At 43.2% G+C, this 21963-nt stretch overlaps 1 long non-coding RNA gene across 1 annotated transcript; it reads right to left on the bottom strand.

The window, feature by feature from the left end:
• Nucleotides 1–8956: 8956 nt before the first annotated feature.
• LOC119089269 lies at nucleotides 8957–17526 on the bottom strand. The gene is made up of 2 exons (XR_005093136.1): nucleotides 17461–17526; nucleotides 8957–11114 (listed from the first exon to the last, which is right to left on the bottom strand). It is a non-coding gene; the product is annotated as an uncharacterized LOC119089269 (long non-coding RNA).
• Nucleotides 17527–21963: the final 4437 nt, after the last annotated feature.

The raw sequence follows: 21963 nt of genomic DNA, 5'->3' as shown, positions 1-21963 counted from the left end.
AGGTTTTGGCAAGACTCCTTACCCCCAGGCTCTGGGGGTTCCAACAGTGTCTGGCCTCTGCCAGGAACCTAGAGAACCACTCTAGTGTGTTTGTGCTGCTGTTTTGAGGGAATCTGTCCTGTGACAGTCAGGAGTTTGTCTATTTGGGGGCTCTGAGAAGCTCTAGAATGGACAAGTTCCCTGGCCTTGCAGAGAGTCGTTACACACAAAATTGATAAAAGCGCACTTAGAGTGTTCACAGTTGGCCCATGGAGTTCAGAGAGATTTCCCCGAAGGTCACCTTACCTGTGCTTGACTCTCATAGAACTTTGCATGTGTTGTATTTGTAACCCACCCCTACTCAACCTTGGATCAGCTCCTGCTTGTGAGAATGAATCCCTTAACGCATGTAAAAGCCTGTAGTCCGGGGGCTGGCCGCCAGTGAGTACTTTATAAATAGCGCTCCCGTTGTTAGTATAGGCACGTTCCCTTCATTACTGCCTCTCCCACAAATCTGTGCTCCACTCCCACAGTCACTGCCTGTCCATATCTGCTCAGGTTCCTTCTCCTCTTGTAATGCTGGCTCCTTGCCACTTGTCACTCAGCCAAACTCACTCTGTAAGGCGAAGTATGTAAGTCCTCACCACCGTGTCCCTTCATGATGGGAAAACAATGTCTGGCAGTTGTATTCTTCCCAGAAGTAATGTGACCACAAGGAGATATTGCGGATAAATTAGTTGAAGCTCCTGGGTGTAATGGTGAATCAAAGTCCTATTAATACCTAACTAAACATCCAAGAGGACAAGAAAACAAAGGGCAGTTGAGGCAAAGCCTTGATGTGTTACAAGTTATTATTAGAACAAGAGGCCAATTGTCAGCCAGATGTGAGGTAGAAACTCTTCCCTTGAGAGAGTTGTGTCTCAGAAGGGCTTCCCACTCGCTCTCACAAAGAGCCTTTATCACGGGCAGCAGGAGCACCCATGTTTAGTCTTAAAATGACAACAACAGACCAGCCTTTCTCACCGGCATTGCTGAGAACTGAATCTTTTGCCTTGACTCAGGATGAGGAAAAGAGGCTAGCGGAGTGTCTGTGTGCCTGAGAAGGCACTCCATTCATAACCTATAAGTTTGGGCTGGCGGTGGTGGCACACGCCTTTAATCCCAGGTGGATCTCTGTGAGTTTGAGGCCAGCCTGGTCTACAGAGCGAGATCCAGGACAACCAGGGCTACACAGAGAAACCTGTCTCGAAAAAACAAACAAACAAACAAACAAACAAAACCCAAACAAGCAAACAAAAACCCCCCAAAACAAACAAACAAAAAGTGTCTAAGTGTTCTTACTCTCTTGTCGAGGCATGGTCTATAAGAACAATTATGATGTTCTCAGAATCACAGAGTTTCTGTGTGTGTGTGTGTATGTATGTACATGTTTGTGTGTGTGCACATGTGCAAGCCATCTTCTTCTATCCGTCTCCACCCCCTCCCTCTCCCCTTTTATAAAAATGTTTTGGAGACAGGTCTGTCTCTGAACCTGAAGGTCGATGATTTGGTGAGACTTGCTGGCCAATAAGCTCTCAGCATCTGCCAGTCTCCACCTGTGTCGGCTCCCCCCAGCACTGGGGTCACAGATGCCCATTTCCACACCTGCCTTTTACCTGAGACCCTGGGGATCTGAACTCTGGTTTTTCTGTTTGTACAGCAAGCACTTGACCAACTGAACAAGCTCCCTGCCATAGGTTGTCTGATTCTTGCATTACTTTAGTGGTTGAAACATTTTTGTCTTATTAAAATTCAAAATATTTTTGTGGCATAAAAATTAGAATATTTAGATAAACAAAAAGAAAATTTAAAATTTCATAAAATTCTAATAGAGCCCTCTGGGGTATAGTGTTCCAGCACTTTCTTGTGATTGTACACACAGATACATTACTTAAAAATATTGTTGTATAATATATATTAAATATTTTATAACCTGGTTTTAAAATTTTCAGCGTATTATTATTGTGGGAAACTCTGGTTGTTTGAATGAGATTGGCCTGAGTAGGCTTACAGATCTGAATGCTTGGCCTTCAGGGAGTGTCACTATTTGAAAGGATTAGGAGATAGGGCCTTGTTAGAGGAAGTGTGTCACTGGAGGTGGGCTTTGAAGTTTCAAAAGCTCAAGCCAGGCCTAGTCTCTCTCTTTTCCTGTTGCCTATGGATCAGGATGTAGCTCTCAGCTACTTCTCCAGCACCGTGTCTGCCTGCAGGCCACCAGCCATAATGATAGTGAACTAAACCTCTGAACTGTCAGCAAGCGCCAATTAAATGCTTTCTTTTTATAAGAGTTGCTGTGGCCGGCGGTGGTGGCGCACATCTTTAATCCCAGCACTCAGGCGGCAGAGGCAGGCGGATCTCTGTGAGTTCGAGGCCAGCCTGGTCTACAGAGCAAGATCCAGGACAGACTCCAAAGCTACACAGAGAAACCCTGTCTCGAAAAACCAAAAAAAAAAAAAAAAAAAAAAAAAAAAAAAGAGTTGCTGTGGTCACAGCAATAGAACACTGACTAAGACAGAAACTCAAAAAGTTTGCTTTTGTGACAGGACTGGTTATTTCTTGTCTTAGGAATCAGTTTGAATTAGTGCACTGTGGTAATTGTCTATTGTTTAAGTGAGTTACACCTAAAATTTGGTGTCCTCTCCTGGAGAAAGGCCACATAGCTTCTGCAAGGGACAGAAACAGCAATGTCTTCCAATCCTCTTCTTGAAGCAATGCTGTTTTCTGAAAACATATCCCTTTGTACTAAAAAAGGCAAAAAGATTTGTCACTAGATATGGATCAGGACTCCAACTCTAGCAAAAAGGCCAAAGATGTCCATCCACTTCCATCCACCTTTCTGAAGCAAACAAAGACAGATGGAGTCTTCAGGCACTTAAGCAGGTAACCATGTTAGTGTTATAGTGGAATGCCACCCCTGAATGAGAGTAGGATCTGTGCTGGCCTTGTCAGTGTGTTGCTTAGTGAGGAACATGAGAGGGAACCAAGAAGGGAAACTTCCTTTTGATCTATGTGCTATGCCTTTTGTCCTCAATGTCCTTGTCACTGAAATAAGAAAAGAATCTCCTACCCAAACTTCTGGATAGAGCAACATTTCACCCTGTCTTTTCCAGTTCATATAATGTTAATACAGTGCAGCTGGGCAGAATCTTCCTCAGCTTCTTAAGTGGAACTGGAATCTTCTTCTGTTTATAGGAAATTCATATTCTCATTATCATCAAATAAATATTTCACATCACATTATCATCAAATAAATATATATATTTGTGTTCTAGATACTATTTTAAATGTACAGGCACTGTGGTATATAAGGTCGGCATATTTTGTCTTCCTGTACAACTTATAACTTCTTATTAACTGGGACAAATAATCATCAATAATTTATTATTGGTGACTGTGGTGGTTTGAATAAAAATAGTCCCCAAAGTGGCACTGTTAGGAGGTGTGGCCTTGTTGGAGTGGGTGTGGCCTTGTTGGAGGAAGTGTGTCACTGTTAGAGGTGGGCTTTGAGGTCTCAGTTGCTCAAGCTAGGTCTAGTGGGACATTCATCTCTGCAGCTTGAGGATCAAGATGTACAGTTCTCAGCTCCTTCTCCAGCACCGTGTCTGCCTACATGCCTCTATACTTCCCACCATGATGATAATGGGCTAAACCTCTGAAACTGTAAGCCAGACCCAGTTAAATGTTTTCCTTTATAAGAGTTGCTGTGGTCATGGCATCTCTTCACAGCAATAGAAACCCTAACTAAAACAGTGACCCTAAACCTTTCCCTCAAAAGAAATGCAATGGGAGCCACAGCCTAAACAGGGACAATCTTTCTGTAATAACAATTTACTTCAAGATTAAAATGAGGGAGAAAACTTCATTGTGTTAGTTTTAGATCTCAAATGAGGAATTGCCTCTATCGGATTGGCCTATAGGTAAGTATGTGGGGGCATTTTTCTTCTGTCTGTCTGTCTGTCTGTCTCTGCCTCCGTCTCTGTCTGTCTGTCTCTGTCTGTCTGTCTCTCTCTCTATTTTTTTTAAAGACAGGGTCTCACTATGTAGCCCTGGCTGTCCTGGAACTTGATATGTAGACCACAGTGGGCTTGAACTTGCAGAGATACATCTGTCTCTGCCTCTCAGAGGGCTGGTGTTAAAAGCTGGCTTCTAGGGCATTTTCTTGACTAATGATTAATGTGGTAAGGTTCACTGTGGGTAGTGCTTCCCCAGGGAAGGTAATCCTGGGTTGTATAAGAAAGCAGGCTATGCAAGCCATGAAGAGTAAACCTGGAAACAGCACCCCTCCATAGTCTCTGCTTGAGTTCCTGCCTTGGCGTCCATCAATAATGGATATGTAAGCCAAATAAACCCTCTCCTCCCCAGATTGATTTTGGTCACAGTATTTATCATAGAAACAGGAAAGCAAACTAAGACACTTGGTTAAAAGACACTATATAGAGACAAAGCCTAACTTTCTTCGTTTTGTTTTGTTTTGTTTTGGAGACTGTGTAGTTCAGGCTATTCTGGAACTCACTAGTGAACCTCAAACTTGCAGAGCTCTGCCTGTCTCTGCCTCCTAAGTTCTGGGATAAAAGACATGGGGCCACCATGCCTGACTCAAAGCCTAAATTTCTGTTTATTTATTTTATTATTGTATGCATATGTGTGTTTTGCCTACACATGTGTAGGTATACCAACGTTATGCCTAGTGACTGTGGAGACCAGAAGACAGTGTCACATTTCCTGTGATTGAAGTTACACATGTTTGTGAGCCATCATGTGGGTTCTGGGAATCAAACCTGGGTCCTCAGCAAGAGCAACCAGTGCTCTCAAGCTCTGAGCCAACTCTCCAGCCCCCTCAAAGCCTACATTTTTCATCGAATTCAAAGGTGATGCCCAAACATTTCTTGTTTGCACATCAGCTCCCACGTGTGTACACACCCAGTCACACAGGGGTGAGCGCCTCTCACAACCTCTTTTGTTCCTGGAAGATACTCCAAAGGAATTGGTTGAGAAATATTGCTCTTGAATTCACAATTCTTTCATGGAGTTGTTGGGAAAATGAGATGAGGTAACTCTTATAAGGAACCTACCCAGAGGCTGGAATTTAGACAGGCTCCTCCCTTGCCCTTGTTCCTCACGACAGAGAAAAAGCCTTGGGCCATAGAGTCACACAGGTTAAGGCTTTGAATCCTCATTAACCTCACCTGTGATGAGACATTTCTAAGTCTCATTTTGAATGCATACGTGTGCATATGTGTTTGTGCACGTGTGTGTACAGGTCTGGGTGGAAGCCTGAGGACAAGCTCAGAAGTCATTCCTTAGGTGCTGTCTTCTTCCTTTGAGACAAGACCTGCCATTGGCTTAGCTGTCATGAGTTAGGCTAGACCAGCTGGCTAGCATGTTTCAGAGGCCCTCTTGTGTCTGTTTCTCCAGTGCTGGGATTACACGTGTATACATGCCTGGCATCTTTACATGGGTTCTGGGCATTGAACTCAAGTTCTTCTGCATGCAAGACATGCTTTACTGACTGAGCTACCTGGTGAGCCCATCTAATTCTCATTTTCAAATTTTTGTTGACTTTTCCAATTTTTTGTTTTGTTTGTGTATGTGCAGCGTGTATGCAGTGTTTGTACGTGTGTGCATGCACGCATGTGTGCGTGTGTGTTCATGTGGTGCATGTGTGTACTCAAAGATGGCTCTTATGTGCGTCCTGGGGACCAGAACCCCAGTCCCTACACTGATGTGGCAGCTGCTTTACTCACTTAACCATTTCCTTAACCCCTTCTCTGTCTTTTTATAAACATGACGTGTCTTTGTTGTTGTTGTTTTGAGACAAGGTTTCTTGGTGTAGCGCTGGCTGTCCTGGAACTCACTATGTAGGCCAGGCTGGCCTCGAACTCACAGAGATCTGCTTGTCTCTGCTTTCTGAGTGCTGGAATTAAAGGCACGCACCACTATGCCCAGCCTACATATGATATTTTTTGAGTTAAGGAAATGTCTAAGAAGTATCATTAGTTGCAGAGCAAATTTAAACGAAATGTACAACAACAACAACAAAAACCAACAACACTGAAATAATGTGCCCCTTATTTAACTTTTACAAATTAGAGCTTCGGCTACTTACATGCTTCTACTCTTGATCCTGAAGTTAATGAGCATAGTTCCTTATGTAGGAAGCTGGCCTCACTGTTACTGATCTTTCTCTTAAAATGCAAAAGTTTTTGCTTGCTTTCCCTGCCTGAGGTCCTAGGTTCAGCCCCCAGTACTGAAAACAAAAAACAAACAAACAAAAAACAAAAAAGGTTTTAAAATTAAAGATGGCATTAGTTACCTAGGATGATATCATAAATTGTCACAGATGAGGCCTAATAAGCAATAGAAATGTATTTCCTTATGGTCCTAGAGGCTGGAAGTCCAAGACTAGGGTGCCGTGAGTTCAGATTCTTCTGAGGTCTTTCTCCTGGGCTTGTGACAGCCGCACCTTTTCCCTGAGTCCTTGTTCCTGAGTCCTTTCCCCGTGCGTCTAAATTTTCTCATCCTCTGAGGACCCCAGCCAGGCTAGGTCAGGGCCCACCTGCATGGCCTCAGTTAATTCAACAGCTTTGAACATCAAAATATGACTTCAAAACCTGTCTTATTTTGAGGTGCAGGTAGTTGGGGTTGCAACACACCAAGACCTCAGCCTGCAACCGACAGCGAACAAAACAAAGAAGTACTGTGAGCGCGTTTAGAAACGCAGCTTCTTTGTTAAGGGCAGTGGCACGTCAACGGGTGGGGACAGACCACAGAGAGTTAGGTCCAGTTTCTGTCCCTAAATATTTGGAAGAGTTCGATTGACGTCATTTTCGTTGACCCGGAATCCCAGCCGCATTCTCACAAACAAGTGTGGAACTGTTGCCAAAACTATCACGCCCTTTGTTTAAGGCATCGGGTGCTAAATATTAAGTTTTCACAAGTGTCTCAGGACTTCCAGGGTCAACAGGGGCCTCTTAGATTTGTGGGTTCAATCTTGTTCTTCCCCAACTTCAGATGCTGAAGTCCTAATGCCTAGAACTTCAGCTCTCCAGCATGGGCTCTCACGTAGTATGATGGAGGAACTTTGAGGGTCCTGTGGCTGGCAGCCATCATTGGCATTCCTTGTCTGGTAACTACATAACTTCAGCTTCTGACGATGTCTGTACCTGGGGTTTTCCTCTGTGTGTTTATCTCCCGTGTCTTTCTGTGTCCAAATGTCCCTTCTCTTACAAGGACACCAGGCTTTGGATTAGTGTCCTCCCTAAGCAGTGTAACCTCATCTTGGTGTGGTTACTTTTGCAAAGACCCTAAGTACAGACTTCCTGCTTCTATAACAAAATACCACAGAGTAGGTGGCTTGTTAATGACTGGAGTTTATTTCTCTTTGTTCTAGAGTCTGGAAGTCAAAGATTGTGGTGCCAGAAGAACTGATGCCTGGTTTCTTAGCTGTCACTTTCTTATGACATCCTCATGTTGCAGAAAGAGGCAGAAGGACACTAGGGACAATCCAGTTCCTTCCAGCCTGTTTATAATGCTTCAGTCCCATTCTAGACAGCCAAACTTTCAAAGCTTAATCCCCTCCTAAAAGCCTGACCTCTCCATAGGATTGTATTGGGGATTAAGTCATGCCCAACCCCAAATGGAGTCAGAGCCACACTTAGGGCCTGAGCATATCTGTTCAGTGGGGTACAAGTCGACACGTAATAGATAATCCACTCAATATCCACTACACCAACTTCTAACATCTAAACTTAATGAGTCCAGGTCTGCTTCAACTTTTCTGCTTCCCTAATCAACAGCCTACCTTTCCAATACTTTATTCATGTGACCAGCCATCCCTACCTTCATTACTCCTAATTTGAAGGTATATGGCCCACATATTTCATGAAAGTCCTAGGTTTCCATCTGCTAAGTTTTGGCCACCTAACTTCTGCATCTTGTTCAAAGATCTGGAAGTGTTTTAGATAAAGCAAGTGTTTCTAGTTTGCCACCATGCTATGATACCCACACTGAGACTGTTTATTCAGTTATGCCACTTGATACTCAGAGAAATTTTGGTTTACAGTGCTTTGTCTGGAGTTAGAAGGAAGAAGTAAGGATAATGATGGCTAGAAACTCAATTAAAGCAAATATATGCTTGTGAAGAAGATAGGGAAGGACTTGAAATCAATTAAGATGCCAAAGAAAGTATATAGTATCTGTAAATCATTATAGTTTTATCACCAAGACTACTAAGTGAAGTCAGCAACTGAGAAAGGAATATAGGAGGAGATTGTGGGTGGAGCTGTGTCTTGGTGTGCTGAATTCAATATGCCTTTTAGGTGGCTGAGTGGCTGGTAATCAGAAAAGAGGTGATGGCTGAAGGTGTAAATGTAGAAGTATGAAATTAATAATTGAGATATGAATGTGGTTCCACATGTGTGAACATGGAGGCCAGAGGTCAATGCTGAGTATCTTCCTCAATCATTCTCCACTTTTTTTTTTTTTTTGACATGGGGGATCTCTCAGTGAACCTAGAACTCACTCATTTAGCTAGACTGGCTGTCCATCAAGCTCCAGGATCCCCCATTCCCATTTTCCAAGTGCTAGGATTGCAGGCTCATTTAACTGTTCCAGCTGTTCTATGTGGACGTCAGGGATCAGACTCAGGTCCCTATGCTTGTGCAGAAAGCCTTTTACCAACTGACCCATCTCCCCAGCCCCAGAAACCATTACTCTTCCTAGAACAGCAGAGAACTGCGGTGAACGTTACTCATGGCTATCGGTGATGATTGGCGTTAAACTGATTTTTTTTCCCCATGGGATCATGGATAACTGTTAGCTTCATTTGACCAAAATCATAATAACAAATGCTGACCTCAGAGTTGCCGAGTTGGATGAAAGTCAAGAGCAGAGATTAAAACCAATGCCAAGATGAGGAAAACAAAACCAACAAAATACAAAGGGTAAGTTGGTCATTTATTTTTCCAGCGATCATTTGTTAGATGTCCCTCATACATTAACTTGGAACTTGTGAACTGGCTGAATTGTAAATCAGTGTATGTGGAATTAAAACCTTATGTAAACACCATAACCCGAGACTAACAGGATATGGCTCAGAGTTCAGGGATATATTTCACTTCCCTTAAAATCACAACAGAACAGTGAGAGGGAAACCGGCTTTCACTGGATTTAGAAATAAATGTCTTAAGGATTCAAATGAGGGAGAGGGAGGTGATGCCTCTAATAGATTAAGGACTTGGTGGTTATAGTGGGACTTGCTATCATGGGTAATTTAGTGTGCGCGTGAACAGGAAGTGGATAAGCAGGACCAGTATATTAGTTACTTTTTCTCATTGCTGTGATTAAAAACCTTGACAGCTTGAGGGAGGATGGGTTTCTCTGGGCTCATAGCTCTAGGTTACAGTCCATCATACTGAGGGTGGCATGCTGGAAGGAGCATGGGGCTGTTGACATCATTGTATCTGCAGCCAGGAAGCAGGGAGAGGTGAATGCTCGATAGACTTCTTTTTGTGGGGTTCAGGATCCTAAGACCGTGGAAGGGGTTGCCACATTTAGGGTGGGTCTTCTCTGTTGGCCTAACGTAGGTGATCCCTCATTCGCATGTCCAGAGACTTGTCTCTTCTGGTGATTGCGGATCCTGTCAAGCTGACAATTACTAGCTCTTCATAGAAGGAAATGCCTACAGTGCAGGTTCTCAGGCCCCTGGAAATTCTCATTCATCACCTATGTGGTGGACTCCAGAAATCCATTTTTTTCCTCACATCTAGGTGATTCTTATATATTTATTCTGTAGAGTACATTTTAAGAGTGAATAAATTGAATAGAAAAATGGTCCTTAGAAGGTATTGGATCACAGAATCCTTTAATAATATCAAGCTCCTTATGTAGGACCAAGGAGAATTCTTTGTTGGAATAGAGGTATTTGCTTATGAGTCATTACTGTACTATTTTCATGGACTTTTATACATTAGTTGCTATGTAATGGTGTGTATTTACAGACCATTATTCCTCACTTTCTGCTGTGGAGTTTTATCCAAATCCAATTGAAATGGACTGTATTGTTTTTAGTTCCATGGTCCTAACTAGATAGAAAAGAGTTCACTATTTCCAATTGTACTAAGTTTACAGCATGAAGGTACATATTTACCCAAAACACATATGGCTGTGCACATGTTTATATATTTGTTTATGAGAAGGGAACAGTTTAAATGGGGATTCCCCCCCCACCACCACCACCATTTGTAGGAGGCAGTGTTGCCCAATGATTAGCAACACTGATCCTCTAGCAAGACTGGCTGGGCTTGATTAAGTTGTGTCAGGAGAGAGTTGGACAATGTTACACATATTGGTTATCTAAGTCTTTATTTTCCTACCTTTCCAATGGGAGTATTTTTTCCTATGAATAATTGTATCCATCTTATATGATGTAAGATTAAGTCATTTTTTTCTAACTTAAAAGATTAAATACAATTATATAATTTCCCACTTCCTCTCTTCCCATGTTTCCCCCATTTCCTTTTAAGTTCATGGCCTCTTTTCCCTTAATTATTATTGTTACATATATGTATAAATGCATAAATACACAACTATAACCCAATGAGTCCATGTAGTGTCGCTTGTGTATATATTTTTAGGACTGATTACTTGGTGTTGGAAAACCAATTAGGGGGTTCATCACTGGGGAAGACTAAGTCTCTCTTTCTCAGCAGTCATTAATTGCCTGTAGTTCTTCATCTAGAGATGGGACATCCTGGGATTTTCTCCCTCCGTGGTAACATGTCTCTTGGTGTTGTCATTTTCACGTCTTGTTTAGGTAGCCATATTGTGGAGGTTTCATGGACGCAGCTTCCCTGTCATTTTAGAAGACACAGTCTCGCAGCAGATGTTGTGTGCCTCTGGCTCTTGCAGTCTTTCTCCTCCTTCATCCATGGTGTTCTCTGAACCTCAGATTTGGGAATTGTATTTACATGTGTCAGTTGGGCTGGACACCCCACAATTAGTTGTTTTCTATATTTTGACTAGTTGTGGCTCTCTGCAGTGGTGTCCCACGGCTGAAAAGAGAAGCTTCCTTGATGAGGGATGAGAGCTGCACTTATCTGTGGGTAGAAGGAGAAGTATTTAGAATGCAGCTAGGAATTATACTGGTTTAATAAAATGGCCATGGTAGGTTCTCCTCTAAGACCATTGACCACACTAGCCCTGGGTAGTTGGCTCTGTTTCCAGTACCAGGCATGATTTTCATTCTGTTGAGCAGGCCTTAAGTCAAATTAGACAACTGTTGGTTACTACCAAGATATGAGTGTCACTATTGCATCTTTTTTAAAAAAAATTATTTATTATGTACACAGTGTTCTCCCTGCATGTATGCCTGAACACCAGAAGAGGGCACCAGATCTTATTATAGTTGTGAGCCACCATGTGGTTGTTGGGAACTGAACTCAGGACCTGTGGAAGAGGAGCCAGTGCTCTTGACCTGTGAACCATCTTTCCAGGCCCACACTATTGCATCTTTATCCCTAAAGATATCCCTAACTATCTTGCCATGATAGTTAGGCAGCTTGGCAAAAAAAACTTGGCAAAAAAAAAACAGCAAAAAAAGATCATTATGCACTTGGGTTAAAGGTATGCACTACCAAACCTGGCCATATATACACACACACACACACACACACACACATATATATATATATATATATATATATATATATATATACATATATATATAAAATATTATTTTTAAGTTCTTTGAACAGTGCCTCATTTATAATAGGAACTATGTACATGTTCACCGTTGCAGTTCTATCTGAGTCTAATCTCAGTCAAACATGGTGAATTCACGAGTGACTCTTCTAGTTCTCTCATTATCCAACAACAGAGAGATACCCTGAGTATCTAAATGTGTCAGCCAGTGTGTAGATTATGAGAAACTAGAAATTGCCAGTGTATTCTCATCTTAAAAATAAAAGAATTCATGTCTTTGCAGGAACTGTCACGACTGTCAAAGCACTCTTCAGATCTCCAATTCCTCTGGGTCGTTTTATCTAGAGGAAGACCATCCTCCGTGGCTTATGTGCAAAGAGTTCTGTCACTTGGTGTCCTATGGGACTATGGGAGCCATTTTCATTCAAACCTCCACATTCCATTCGCTGGCCCTCATAGGCTTGTGGCCACATCATAATGCAAAATGTGTTTAGTTCAACTTCAAAAGTTCCCATAGTCTATCACTGTATCAGCATTGTTTGAAAGTCTAAAGTTCAAAGTCTCTTCTGAAACCCATGCAATGTCTTAACTATAATCTCCTTAAAATCAAAATCAAAAAGCAGATCACATACTTCCAACATATAATGGCACAGGATATACATTACTGTAGTATGAATCCTAATTGGATTTATAATAAAAAACCTGGAGCCAGATAATTGGGGTAAATGCTGAAAGATCAGAGGAAATAAGCCACAGCCACTTCTCACCTCACCAACTGCTCAGCCAAAAGGGAAAGATCCAGTCTCCACAACTCCTCAGACTGAATGCCCCTGAGCCCTCAGAGAAAGGACTGAGTTCCTGTCTCCTCCCACCGTATATGCTTTTCTCTGCCCAGCCATATCATTTCCTCTCTCAGACTTCCTAGTGCAGGGATTAATGGCCTGTGTGCTTCCCAAATACTGGAAACAAAAAATGGGATTCCCAAGTCTGGGATTAAAGGTGTGTACCACCACTGCCCAGTTCTGTTTTTCTTTTAGACTGGTTTAATATTGTGTACTCCAGGGTAGCTTTGAACTCACAGAGATCCAGGCGGATATCTGCCTCCCAAGTGCTAGGATTAAAGGTGTGTGCCACCACTGCCTGGCCTCTATGTTTAATCTAGAGGCTGGCTCTGTCCTCTGATCCTCAGGCAAATTTTATTTGTTAGAGCACAAACAAAATATCACCACACATTACCATTCCAAAAGGGGGGGAAGGGAGCATAGTGAGGAAATACCAGATGAAAGCAAAACCAGAAACCAGCTTTGCAAACTCTAAACTCTGCATCTCTATGTTTAATATCTTCAGATCTCCAACTCCTTTCAGCTTTGTTGACTGCAACACGTCTTTCTCTTGGGCTGGTTCCACTTCCTGTTAACAGCTTTCCTCAGCAGGTATCCCATGACTCTGACATACTGAGGTCTCCAAGACAGTCTAGGCTTCACCTTCACAGCTTCACACAATGGCCTCTCATGGTCTCCATGCAGAGATACCTCTGACACATGCCTGGACTCAGCAATTTTCTTTAGTCTTAGAGGAAGACTTTATAACTCCTTTCTTGTATCCTTGACTCTAAAGCCAGATCCATGTTGCCAAAGATGCTGAGTTCTGCTGCTTGCTGTGGCTGGAGCATGACCCCCTCATTCAATTACATCGTTACTAACTTTGTGTTTTTGAGGGTCTCCTTCACTGGCTAAGCCTGGCTGTCCCGGAACTCAATCTGTAGACCTGGCTAGCCTTGAATTTAGAAATCTACCAGCCTCCACTTTTCAAGTGCTGGGATTAAAGGTGTATGCCACCATTCCCAGCCCTGAGCTTTTCTTTAATTCCTTTTCACAGGAGAAGCTTAGCTGGGTAGATTCTTGCTCTGAGGTCACCACTCCCTTTATTCCACTTAGCATCAGGCTTTTCTTTAGTCTGTTTACACTTCCTGGTGCTCCTTTTCTCCTCAAACTGTACATTTTGTATTTTTCCTTGCTCAGCTTTCTCCTTTTCATTATAGACCTGCATAAGACTAGCCACCAATAACCACATGGTACAGTCAACACTAGGCTGTTTTGAAATCTCCCCAGTCAGTACAATTAAAACTCTTCAACTTAGCTTAGGTAGACTTTTTTGACAAGGACAAAAAGCAGCCACATTCTTTGTCAAAATGTCACAAGAATGATTTCTAGGCCACGTACTAATGTTCTTCTCTGAAACATTTTGAGCTGGACCCCCACTGTTCCAATCAGTGCCACTATCTCCCATGCTCCTACTAGGATGGCTCATTAAGCCCCACTTAAAATGTCCAATCACTTTTCTAGTCCAAAGTCCCAAAATGTTCCATATTCCTCCAAACAAAAACATGGTCCAGCCTATCACATTAATGCCCCACTCCTGGTACCAACTTCTGTCTCTGAGTTTTTATTGCTGTGAGTAGACACCATGAGCACAGCAAACTCTTATAAAGGAAAACATTTAGTTGGGGCTGGCTTGAAGTTCAGAGGTTTAGTCCATTATCATCATGGCAGGAAGCATGGTGGCATGCAGGCGGACGTGGTTGTGGAAAGGGGCTGAGTTCTACGTCTGGATCCTTAGGCAGAAAAAGTGAGTCACTGGACCTAGGTTGAGCTTATGAAACCTCAGAACTCACCCCCCCCCCGCCCCCGTGACATACTTCCTCTAACAAGACCACACTTGCTCCCACAAGGCCACGCCTCCTAATAGTGCCGCTCCCTGTGGGCCTATGGGGCCGTTTTCATCTAAACCACCACGCTCGGCAAGAATAAATAATGGAGGTGTAAGGATTCCTCTATGCCAGTTTTTCCTGAACACGAGTGTGTGCCAAGCCTGCAGTGGTCAGAGCTGCCCAAACTGCTAATGAATGGGGACAACAGGACACGACCTTGTGTGGGAACATGCAGTTCCTGGAATTTCTCTTGTTGGCCCCACATGGGGTTACTCTATCCCAGTCTGCATTTCTCCCAGTTAGTCTTAAGTCAAAAGCTAAGGTAATGAAGCTATAAATTATTTACTTGGGAAATTCTGACTCTTTTCCAGCGTGAAATTTTGTACATGCTAAGTGATGCTTGATTCCTGAAGCGCCAAAGGTTGCACTCAACTCACACAAAAGGGGTTCTTGGGGATCTTTCATTTTGCCCTAAGGATAAGAACCTGGTTCCTAAATCTAACACCAGTAGCACAGACACTGAGAGCAACAATTAATAAATGGTACATCCTGAAACTGAGAAGCTTCTATAAGGCAAAGGGCATGGTAAATAAGACAAAAATGACAGCCTACAGAATGGGAAAAGATCTTCACCAACACCACATTTGACATAGGGCTGATCTCCAAAATACATAAAGAACTCAAGAAACTAGACATCAAAATACCAAATAATCCAATTAAAAAATGAGGTACAGATCTAAACAGAGAATTATCAACAGAAGAATCTCAAATGGCTGAAAGACTAAGGAATTGCTCAACATCCTTAGTCATCAGGGAAATGCAAATCAAAATGACTCTGAGATATCATCAGAATGACTAAGATCAAAAACACTGATGACAACCTGTGTTGGAGAGGATGTGGAGTAAGGGGAACACTCCTCCATTGCTGGTAGGAGTGCAAACTTGTACAACCACTTTGGAAATCAGTGTGGTGGTTTCTCAGAAAATTGGGAATCAATCTACCTCAAGACTCAGCAATACCACTCTTGAGCATATACCCAAGGGATGCTCAATCATACCACAGAGATACTTGCTCAACTATGTTCATAGGAACATTATTCATAATAGACAGAACCTGGAAGCCACTTAGATGCCCCTCGACTGAAGAATGGATAAAGAAAATGTGGTACATATACACAATGGAGTATTACTCAGCTGTAAAAAACAATGACATCATGAAATTTGTAGGTAAGTAAATGGAACTAGAAAAAAATATCCTGAGTGAGATAACCCAGATCCAGAAAGACAAACATGGTATGTGCTCACTCATAAGTGGATACTAGATATAAAACAAAGGATAACCAGGCTATAATCTACAGCTCCAGAGAAGCTAGGTAACAAGGAGGACCCTAAGAGGGGTACACATGGATTGCCCTGGGAGGGGGAAATAGTTAAGATCTCCATGAGTAAACTGGGGATGAGGGGATAGGGGAGGGGATGGTGGATGAGAACATGAGGGAACAGAATGGTCAAGTTGGGGGAGAGACCCAGAGGGAGAGTAATGGAAAAGATATCTTGATAGAGGGAGCCATTGTGGGGTTAGGGAGAAACCTGGTGCCAGGGAAATTCCCAGGAATCCACAAGGATGACGCCAGCTAAGAATCCTAGCAATAATGGAGAGGGTTCCTGAGCTGGCCTTCTCCTGTAATCAGATTGGTGACTACCCTAATTGTCATCATAGAACCTACATCCAGTAACTGATGGAAGTAGATGCAGAGATCCACAGCCAAGCAGTAGGCTGAGCTCCTGGAGTCCAGTCAAAGAGAAGGAGGAGGGATTATGTAAGTGGGGGAGTTCAAGATAATAATGGGGAAAACCACAGAGAGAGCTGTCTTGAGCTAGTGAGAGCTCACCGACTCTGGATTGACAGCTAGGGAGCCTGCACGGGACCAAACTAGGCCCTCTGAATGTGAGTGACAGTTGCGTGACTTGGTGTTCGTGGGGCCCCTGGCAGTGGGGCCAGGATTTATCCCTGGTGCATAAACTGGCTCTTTGGAGCCCATTCCTTATGGTGGGATACCTTGCTCAGTCTTGATGCAGCTGGGAGGGGGCTTGGGCCTGCCTCAACTTGATATGCCAGGCTCCCACCATGGGAGGCCTTACCCTCTCTGGGGAGTGGATGGGGTTTGGAGTGGGAGGGGAGGAGGAGCAGGAGAAGGGGAGGGAGGGGGAACTGTGGTTCGTATGTAAAATGAAAAAATAAAAAATCTGGAAGGGAAGCATAGTATAAGAGAACTGAGAGCTGCTGAGAGCTATGTGTATGCTGGAAAGTTTATATATGTTGTCTTTGGGGTAACCTAAAGTGTACCAATTCCAAGGCCATGTTTGTATTTATCTATGTCCATCACAGGGACCAGCACATCGCCTCAAACATAGAAATCTCTCCATGCTGCTGAATCAAATATATCTACACGGACATGTCATATGTCCACATGATCTCTCTCTCCTTTGTTTATCTACAAGGCTTACACCACTGAACGTGACAGATTTGAGTGGAAGACGATGAAAAAGTTGTGTCTGAGGAAGATCGTCCTGAAATCATCTCCTCCAAGATGCAGATTTGAATATTCATGGACTGCTATCTTTGTAAGACCATTGGGTCTGGCCTCAGTCTAAGACTAAGCTGCATTGAAGAAGTCAAGAAAGAATCTGGGCACGATGGCACGCATTTGAAATTCACGCAGGAGATTCACTCACTCACTCAGGAGAATGAGACAGGTGAATTGGGAGTTCAAGGCTAGTTTGGGTTACACCTCTAGAGCTTGTCTCCAAAACACTGAACTAACCAACTAGCCAACTAATCAACCCAAACTGCAGACACCACAGCACAGCACAATACAACACAACATAACACAACACAACACAACACCACACCACAACACAATAACAGCAGAAAACAAACAAGTGAATAATGCAAACAAAAACCAAACAACGACAACAAAGTAACCACAAAAGAAAGCAGGAAGGAGCCGCCCGTGCCGCTTCTGACTCACATGAAGAGGAACACCAGCCGTTTGGAGGAGGTAGAAGGAATTAAGTCCAGGCCTTAGACTTGAAACCCAGCACCTGTCTCACTTCAGTGAATTCAGGTGCCAAGCCAAGTTCCATGACCCCGCCCCAAAGTCTATTTATTACCCACAGCGTGAACAACTGAAATGTGTTAGCCAAGCAGCCGAATGACTGCCCCTGCCATCCCTTGATGCAGCTAGTCAGGAACGTGGCCTACTTTCTCAGGAATGAGGTACAGAAGAAAATGGGGAACTTTGCCTTGGAGCTCAGAGCTAGGGCTGCTCTGGTGAAACTCCAAAGCCAGGAAGAAAATAAAGGCCTTACTCAGGTAGAACTCTCATCAAGAGTCTCTAGACACATCCTCACAGCAGATGGAGACGAGCAGCCCAGTGGGATAGGCTTCTTCCTTCCTTCCTTCCTTCCTTCCTTCCTTCCTTCCTTCCTTCCTTCCTTCCTTCCTTCCTTCCTTCCAAATATTTTTCTTTTTTATTTTATTTGTACGAATGTTTTCCTGCATGTATGTATGGGTACCATGCCCAAAGAGACTAGACAATGGCATCAGATCTCATGCAATTGGACTTACAGATGGTTTTGAGCTACTGGGTGCCGGGAATTGACATGAATCCTTTGGAAACCTCTGAATCATCTCTCCTCATCTAGGCTCAAGCTCTCACTTGCATAATTGTTGGCCCTGGAGATGGACTTTGGGCCTGACTCTCTTCCCCACCTCCAGCCTCCAGCTTACACCATGTCCTTCCCAGCCACAGTGACACTCTGATGCTGCCCAGTTTTGTGGTTGATATATTGTGCGCCCCAATAAATTACTTATCTGGGGATCAGAGAACAGAACAGCCACTATATTAAACATAGGTTTAAGCAGTGGTAGCACACGCCTTTAATGCTAGCATTCCGGAGGCAGAGATCCATCTGAATCTCTGAGAGTTCAAAGCCACACTGGAAACAGCCAGGCATAGTGACACACGCCTTTAATCCCAGGAAGTGATGGCAGGAAGCAGAAAGGTATATAAGGTCTGAGGATCAGGAACTAGAGTCTCTTTAAGCTTTTAGCTTTTAGCAGCAGTTCAGCTAAGATCCATTCGGATGAGGACTTAGAGGATTTCAGTCTGAGGATTTGTGGAAACGGATCAGCTGAGGAGTTGGCGAGGTGAGGCTGTGGCTTGCTCTGTTTCTCTGATCTTTCAGTGTTCACCCCAATATCTGGCTCCAGAGTTTTTTTTTTTTTATTTTTTATTAATAAGACCTTTTAGAAATTCGTGCTACACAGCTTAGCTTCAGAATTGGTGTTCAGGAGCGTCTCCTCTGCTCCTCTAACCCTGAGTAGTATAGTTATCCCAGGTCAGTGCTCACACACAGAGCTCTCCACCTGCCTCAGCATGAGGCAGAAACCTGTGCCTCAGTGAGATGCCTTCATGCATTTCCCCTGTAGAATGTGTTGGCTTCCAACTCAGACTGTGCAGGCCCTTATGGCTGTGGGACTAGGGTGTAGCCTAGTGAAGTATCAGCCTTAGTGGCTAAAGGATTACACAGGCCTCCACTAACGGTGTTTGCATCCGCTACTAGTCTAGTTGCTGTGATGGAAGACCTACCAGAAAGCAAATTAAGAGTAAGAGCACTTGTCTAGTTTACTGTTTGAGAGTGTACAGTTCATCATGATAGAGAAAGCTTAATGGTAGCAATGTTAGGCTGCTCACTCCCTTCTGAGCAGACCAGGGAAATAGGGAGATGAAGGCTGACACTTACCTAGCATTTTTCATTTTTTAACACTTTTATTCAGTTTGAGCAACAAGCCCAGGTGTGGCATCCACTTCATGGTGACACTTTCCTCTTCAGTTAGTCTTCTCTGAAAATACCCTCGCAGACAGGTCCTGAGGTGTGTCTCCTGGTTGCTTCTAATCCAGTCAGGTTGGTAATGGAGATTAACCATAACAGTTTTTCAACATTGTACAGCATAGCATGGAACATGATTTTATTTATGCATCATAAAACTGGGTAGGAGTTACAAGACCCTGCCTTGAAATTCAGTGACAAGCTGGTGAAACCTAACAGTGGAAGGTTCCTAATGGCCTCCATAAGACTATGCTTTCAGGGATCATTTCTATAATTTGTTCCTAATGGCCTCCACACCCAGGCCTGTCAATGGATTCTCTGTTATAGCCATTGTGCTAGGTAAAGACATATACTCCAGTCTCTTCATCTTACATTCTGGTCAGCATCATCGTTGCTGATAGAAGTTCTATTTTCTCTCTCTCTCTCTCTCTCTCTCTCTCTCTCTCTCTCTCTCTCTCTCTCTCTCTCTCTCCATCCACCCACCCATCATCCATCTAGTTATCTATCTATTTATCTATCTATCTATCTATCTATCTATCTATCTATCTATCTATCTATCCTACCTATCATTTATCATGTATCTCTTAATAGCTTCAACCATGTAGTAATTTATTATAAAGAATTCAATTAGCCAGGCAGTGGTGGTACATGCCTTTAATCCCAGCACTTGGGAGGCAGAGCCAGGCAGATCTCTGTGAGTTCAAGCAGCCTGGTCTATAGACAGGCACCAAAACTACACAGAGAAACCCTGTCTTGAAAAACCAAAAAAAGAAAAAAGAAAAAAAGAAAGGAAAAGAATTCAATCATATGTAAGGGAAGAAGTCCAATATTTTTAGTTTTTAAGCTGAAGACCCTTGATAGTCAATAGTAAACTTAAAGACAGAAAATTGATATTCCAGCTTAAATACATAGGCAAGAAAGAATTGTTTCTTATTTCCTTTTATTTTATTCAGGTCTTCAGCAGATGGATGAGCCCATTCACATAAGGGAAGACAATCTACTCAGTCTACCTATTCAAATGTTAACCTGAAATAAACACTCTCTCTCTCTCTCTCTCTCTCTCTCTCTCTCTCTCTCTCTCTCTCTCTCTCTCTCTCTCTCTCACACACACACACACACACACACACACACACACACGAAGAATGTTTGAATACCTAAGCACTCCATAGCCTAGATAAGTTATACATGAAGTTAACCATCACAGTATCTATCTGGAAGTTATATACCCCTGATCATTGATAGGAGAACAGAGGAGAACCAAAACATCAGTGTAGATCTACCGCACTAGACAACATGGTGGAAGGCACACCGTGTTTCTGATCAGGCGGGTTTCATTATAATTTGGCTTTGCTATTTACTAGTCATCATAGTAACCATGGCATGACTGTGACCCCAAAAACTAGTGGAAACAACTTGATGGAGGAGAGCTTTCCTTTGGCTTGTGGTTTCAAAGGATTTCAGTGTATGATGGCAGGGAAGATGTGAGGAACGGTGTGGTGTGGGGCATTGTGGGATAAGCATGTGGTAGACAAGATGTGAGGAACGGTGTGGTGTGGTGCATGTGGGATAAGCATGTGGTAGACAAGATGTGAGGAACGGTGCAGTGTGGGACATGTGGCATGAATGTGGTGGAGGCTGTTCGTGTTCTAGTGGAACAGAAAGTAGAGAGCATGGTATGGGGATAACCTTCAAAATGACCTTCAAACCTCTAGTGACATACTTCTAGGTAGGCCCCACTTCATGGCAGTATCCCAGCTTCCAAATAATGCTGCCATTTAGAGAATGAGCATTCGAAACATGAGCCTGTGCGTGATGGTTCACGTACAAGCCACGATCTTCTGCCCCCAGACCCCAAAGGCTCATAATCGCATAACAAAAATGCATTAGTCAAACTTCAAGAATTCACTGAAGTCCTAACAGTTTAAGCACTGTTTAAAAGTCCAAAGTTCAAAGTCTCTCCTGAGATTTGAAGCAAATCTTTTTCTCCTCCTCCTCCTCCTCCTCCTCCTCCTCCTCCTCCTCCTCCTCCTCCTCCTCCTCATTTTCTTGAGATAGGGTTTCTCTGTATAACCACCCTGACTGACTTGGAACTCGCTCTGTATCCCAGGCCAACCTTGAACTCACTGAGATCCTCCTGCCTCTGCCTCCCTAGTGCTGGGATTAAAGGCATGCACCACCATGCCCAGCTCTACTTTTTAATAATATGCTTTATTTATTCATTGAAATTTGCATATATGCATACAATGCATTTTGAACATTTCATACCCGAATGCCTCCCCTAACTCCCTCTGAGACCGCCCCCTCCAACCTGTCTTCCTCCCAAATTCATTCCCCCTTCTCTTCTTCCTCTTCTCCTCTTTCTTACCACAGAGTCTCATTAGAATTGGCCATATACAAAGGCATGTGGGGACATCCACTGGGTCAGGGGACGCCTACCAATGGCCACCCTTCCAAAGAAAAGCGACTGACCCTTCCTCAGTAGCCATTAAGTGCCAACAGCTCTTCCAGTAGAGCAGGGCCTCATGAACTCCTCTCTTAGACATGTTGGAATTTTGACTGGCTTGATCTTGTGTAGATCTTGTGCAGGCATCTACTAGCTTGGCTTTTTTTTTTTTAAATGACATTATTATCTATAACAA

This window comes from Peromyscus leucopus, chromosome 18 (genome assembly GCF_004664715.2).
Source record: "Peromyscus leucopus breed LL Stock chromosome 18, UCI_PerLeu_2.1, whole genome shotgun sequence".
Classification (NCBI taxonomy): Eukaryota; Metazoa; Chordata; class Mammalia; order Rodentia; family Cricetidae; genus Peromyscus; species Peromyscus leucopus.
Note: the sequence above shows the minus strand (reverse complement) of the source record. Positions and strands in the feature narration are given on the sequence as shown.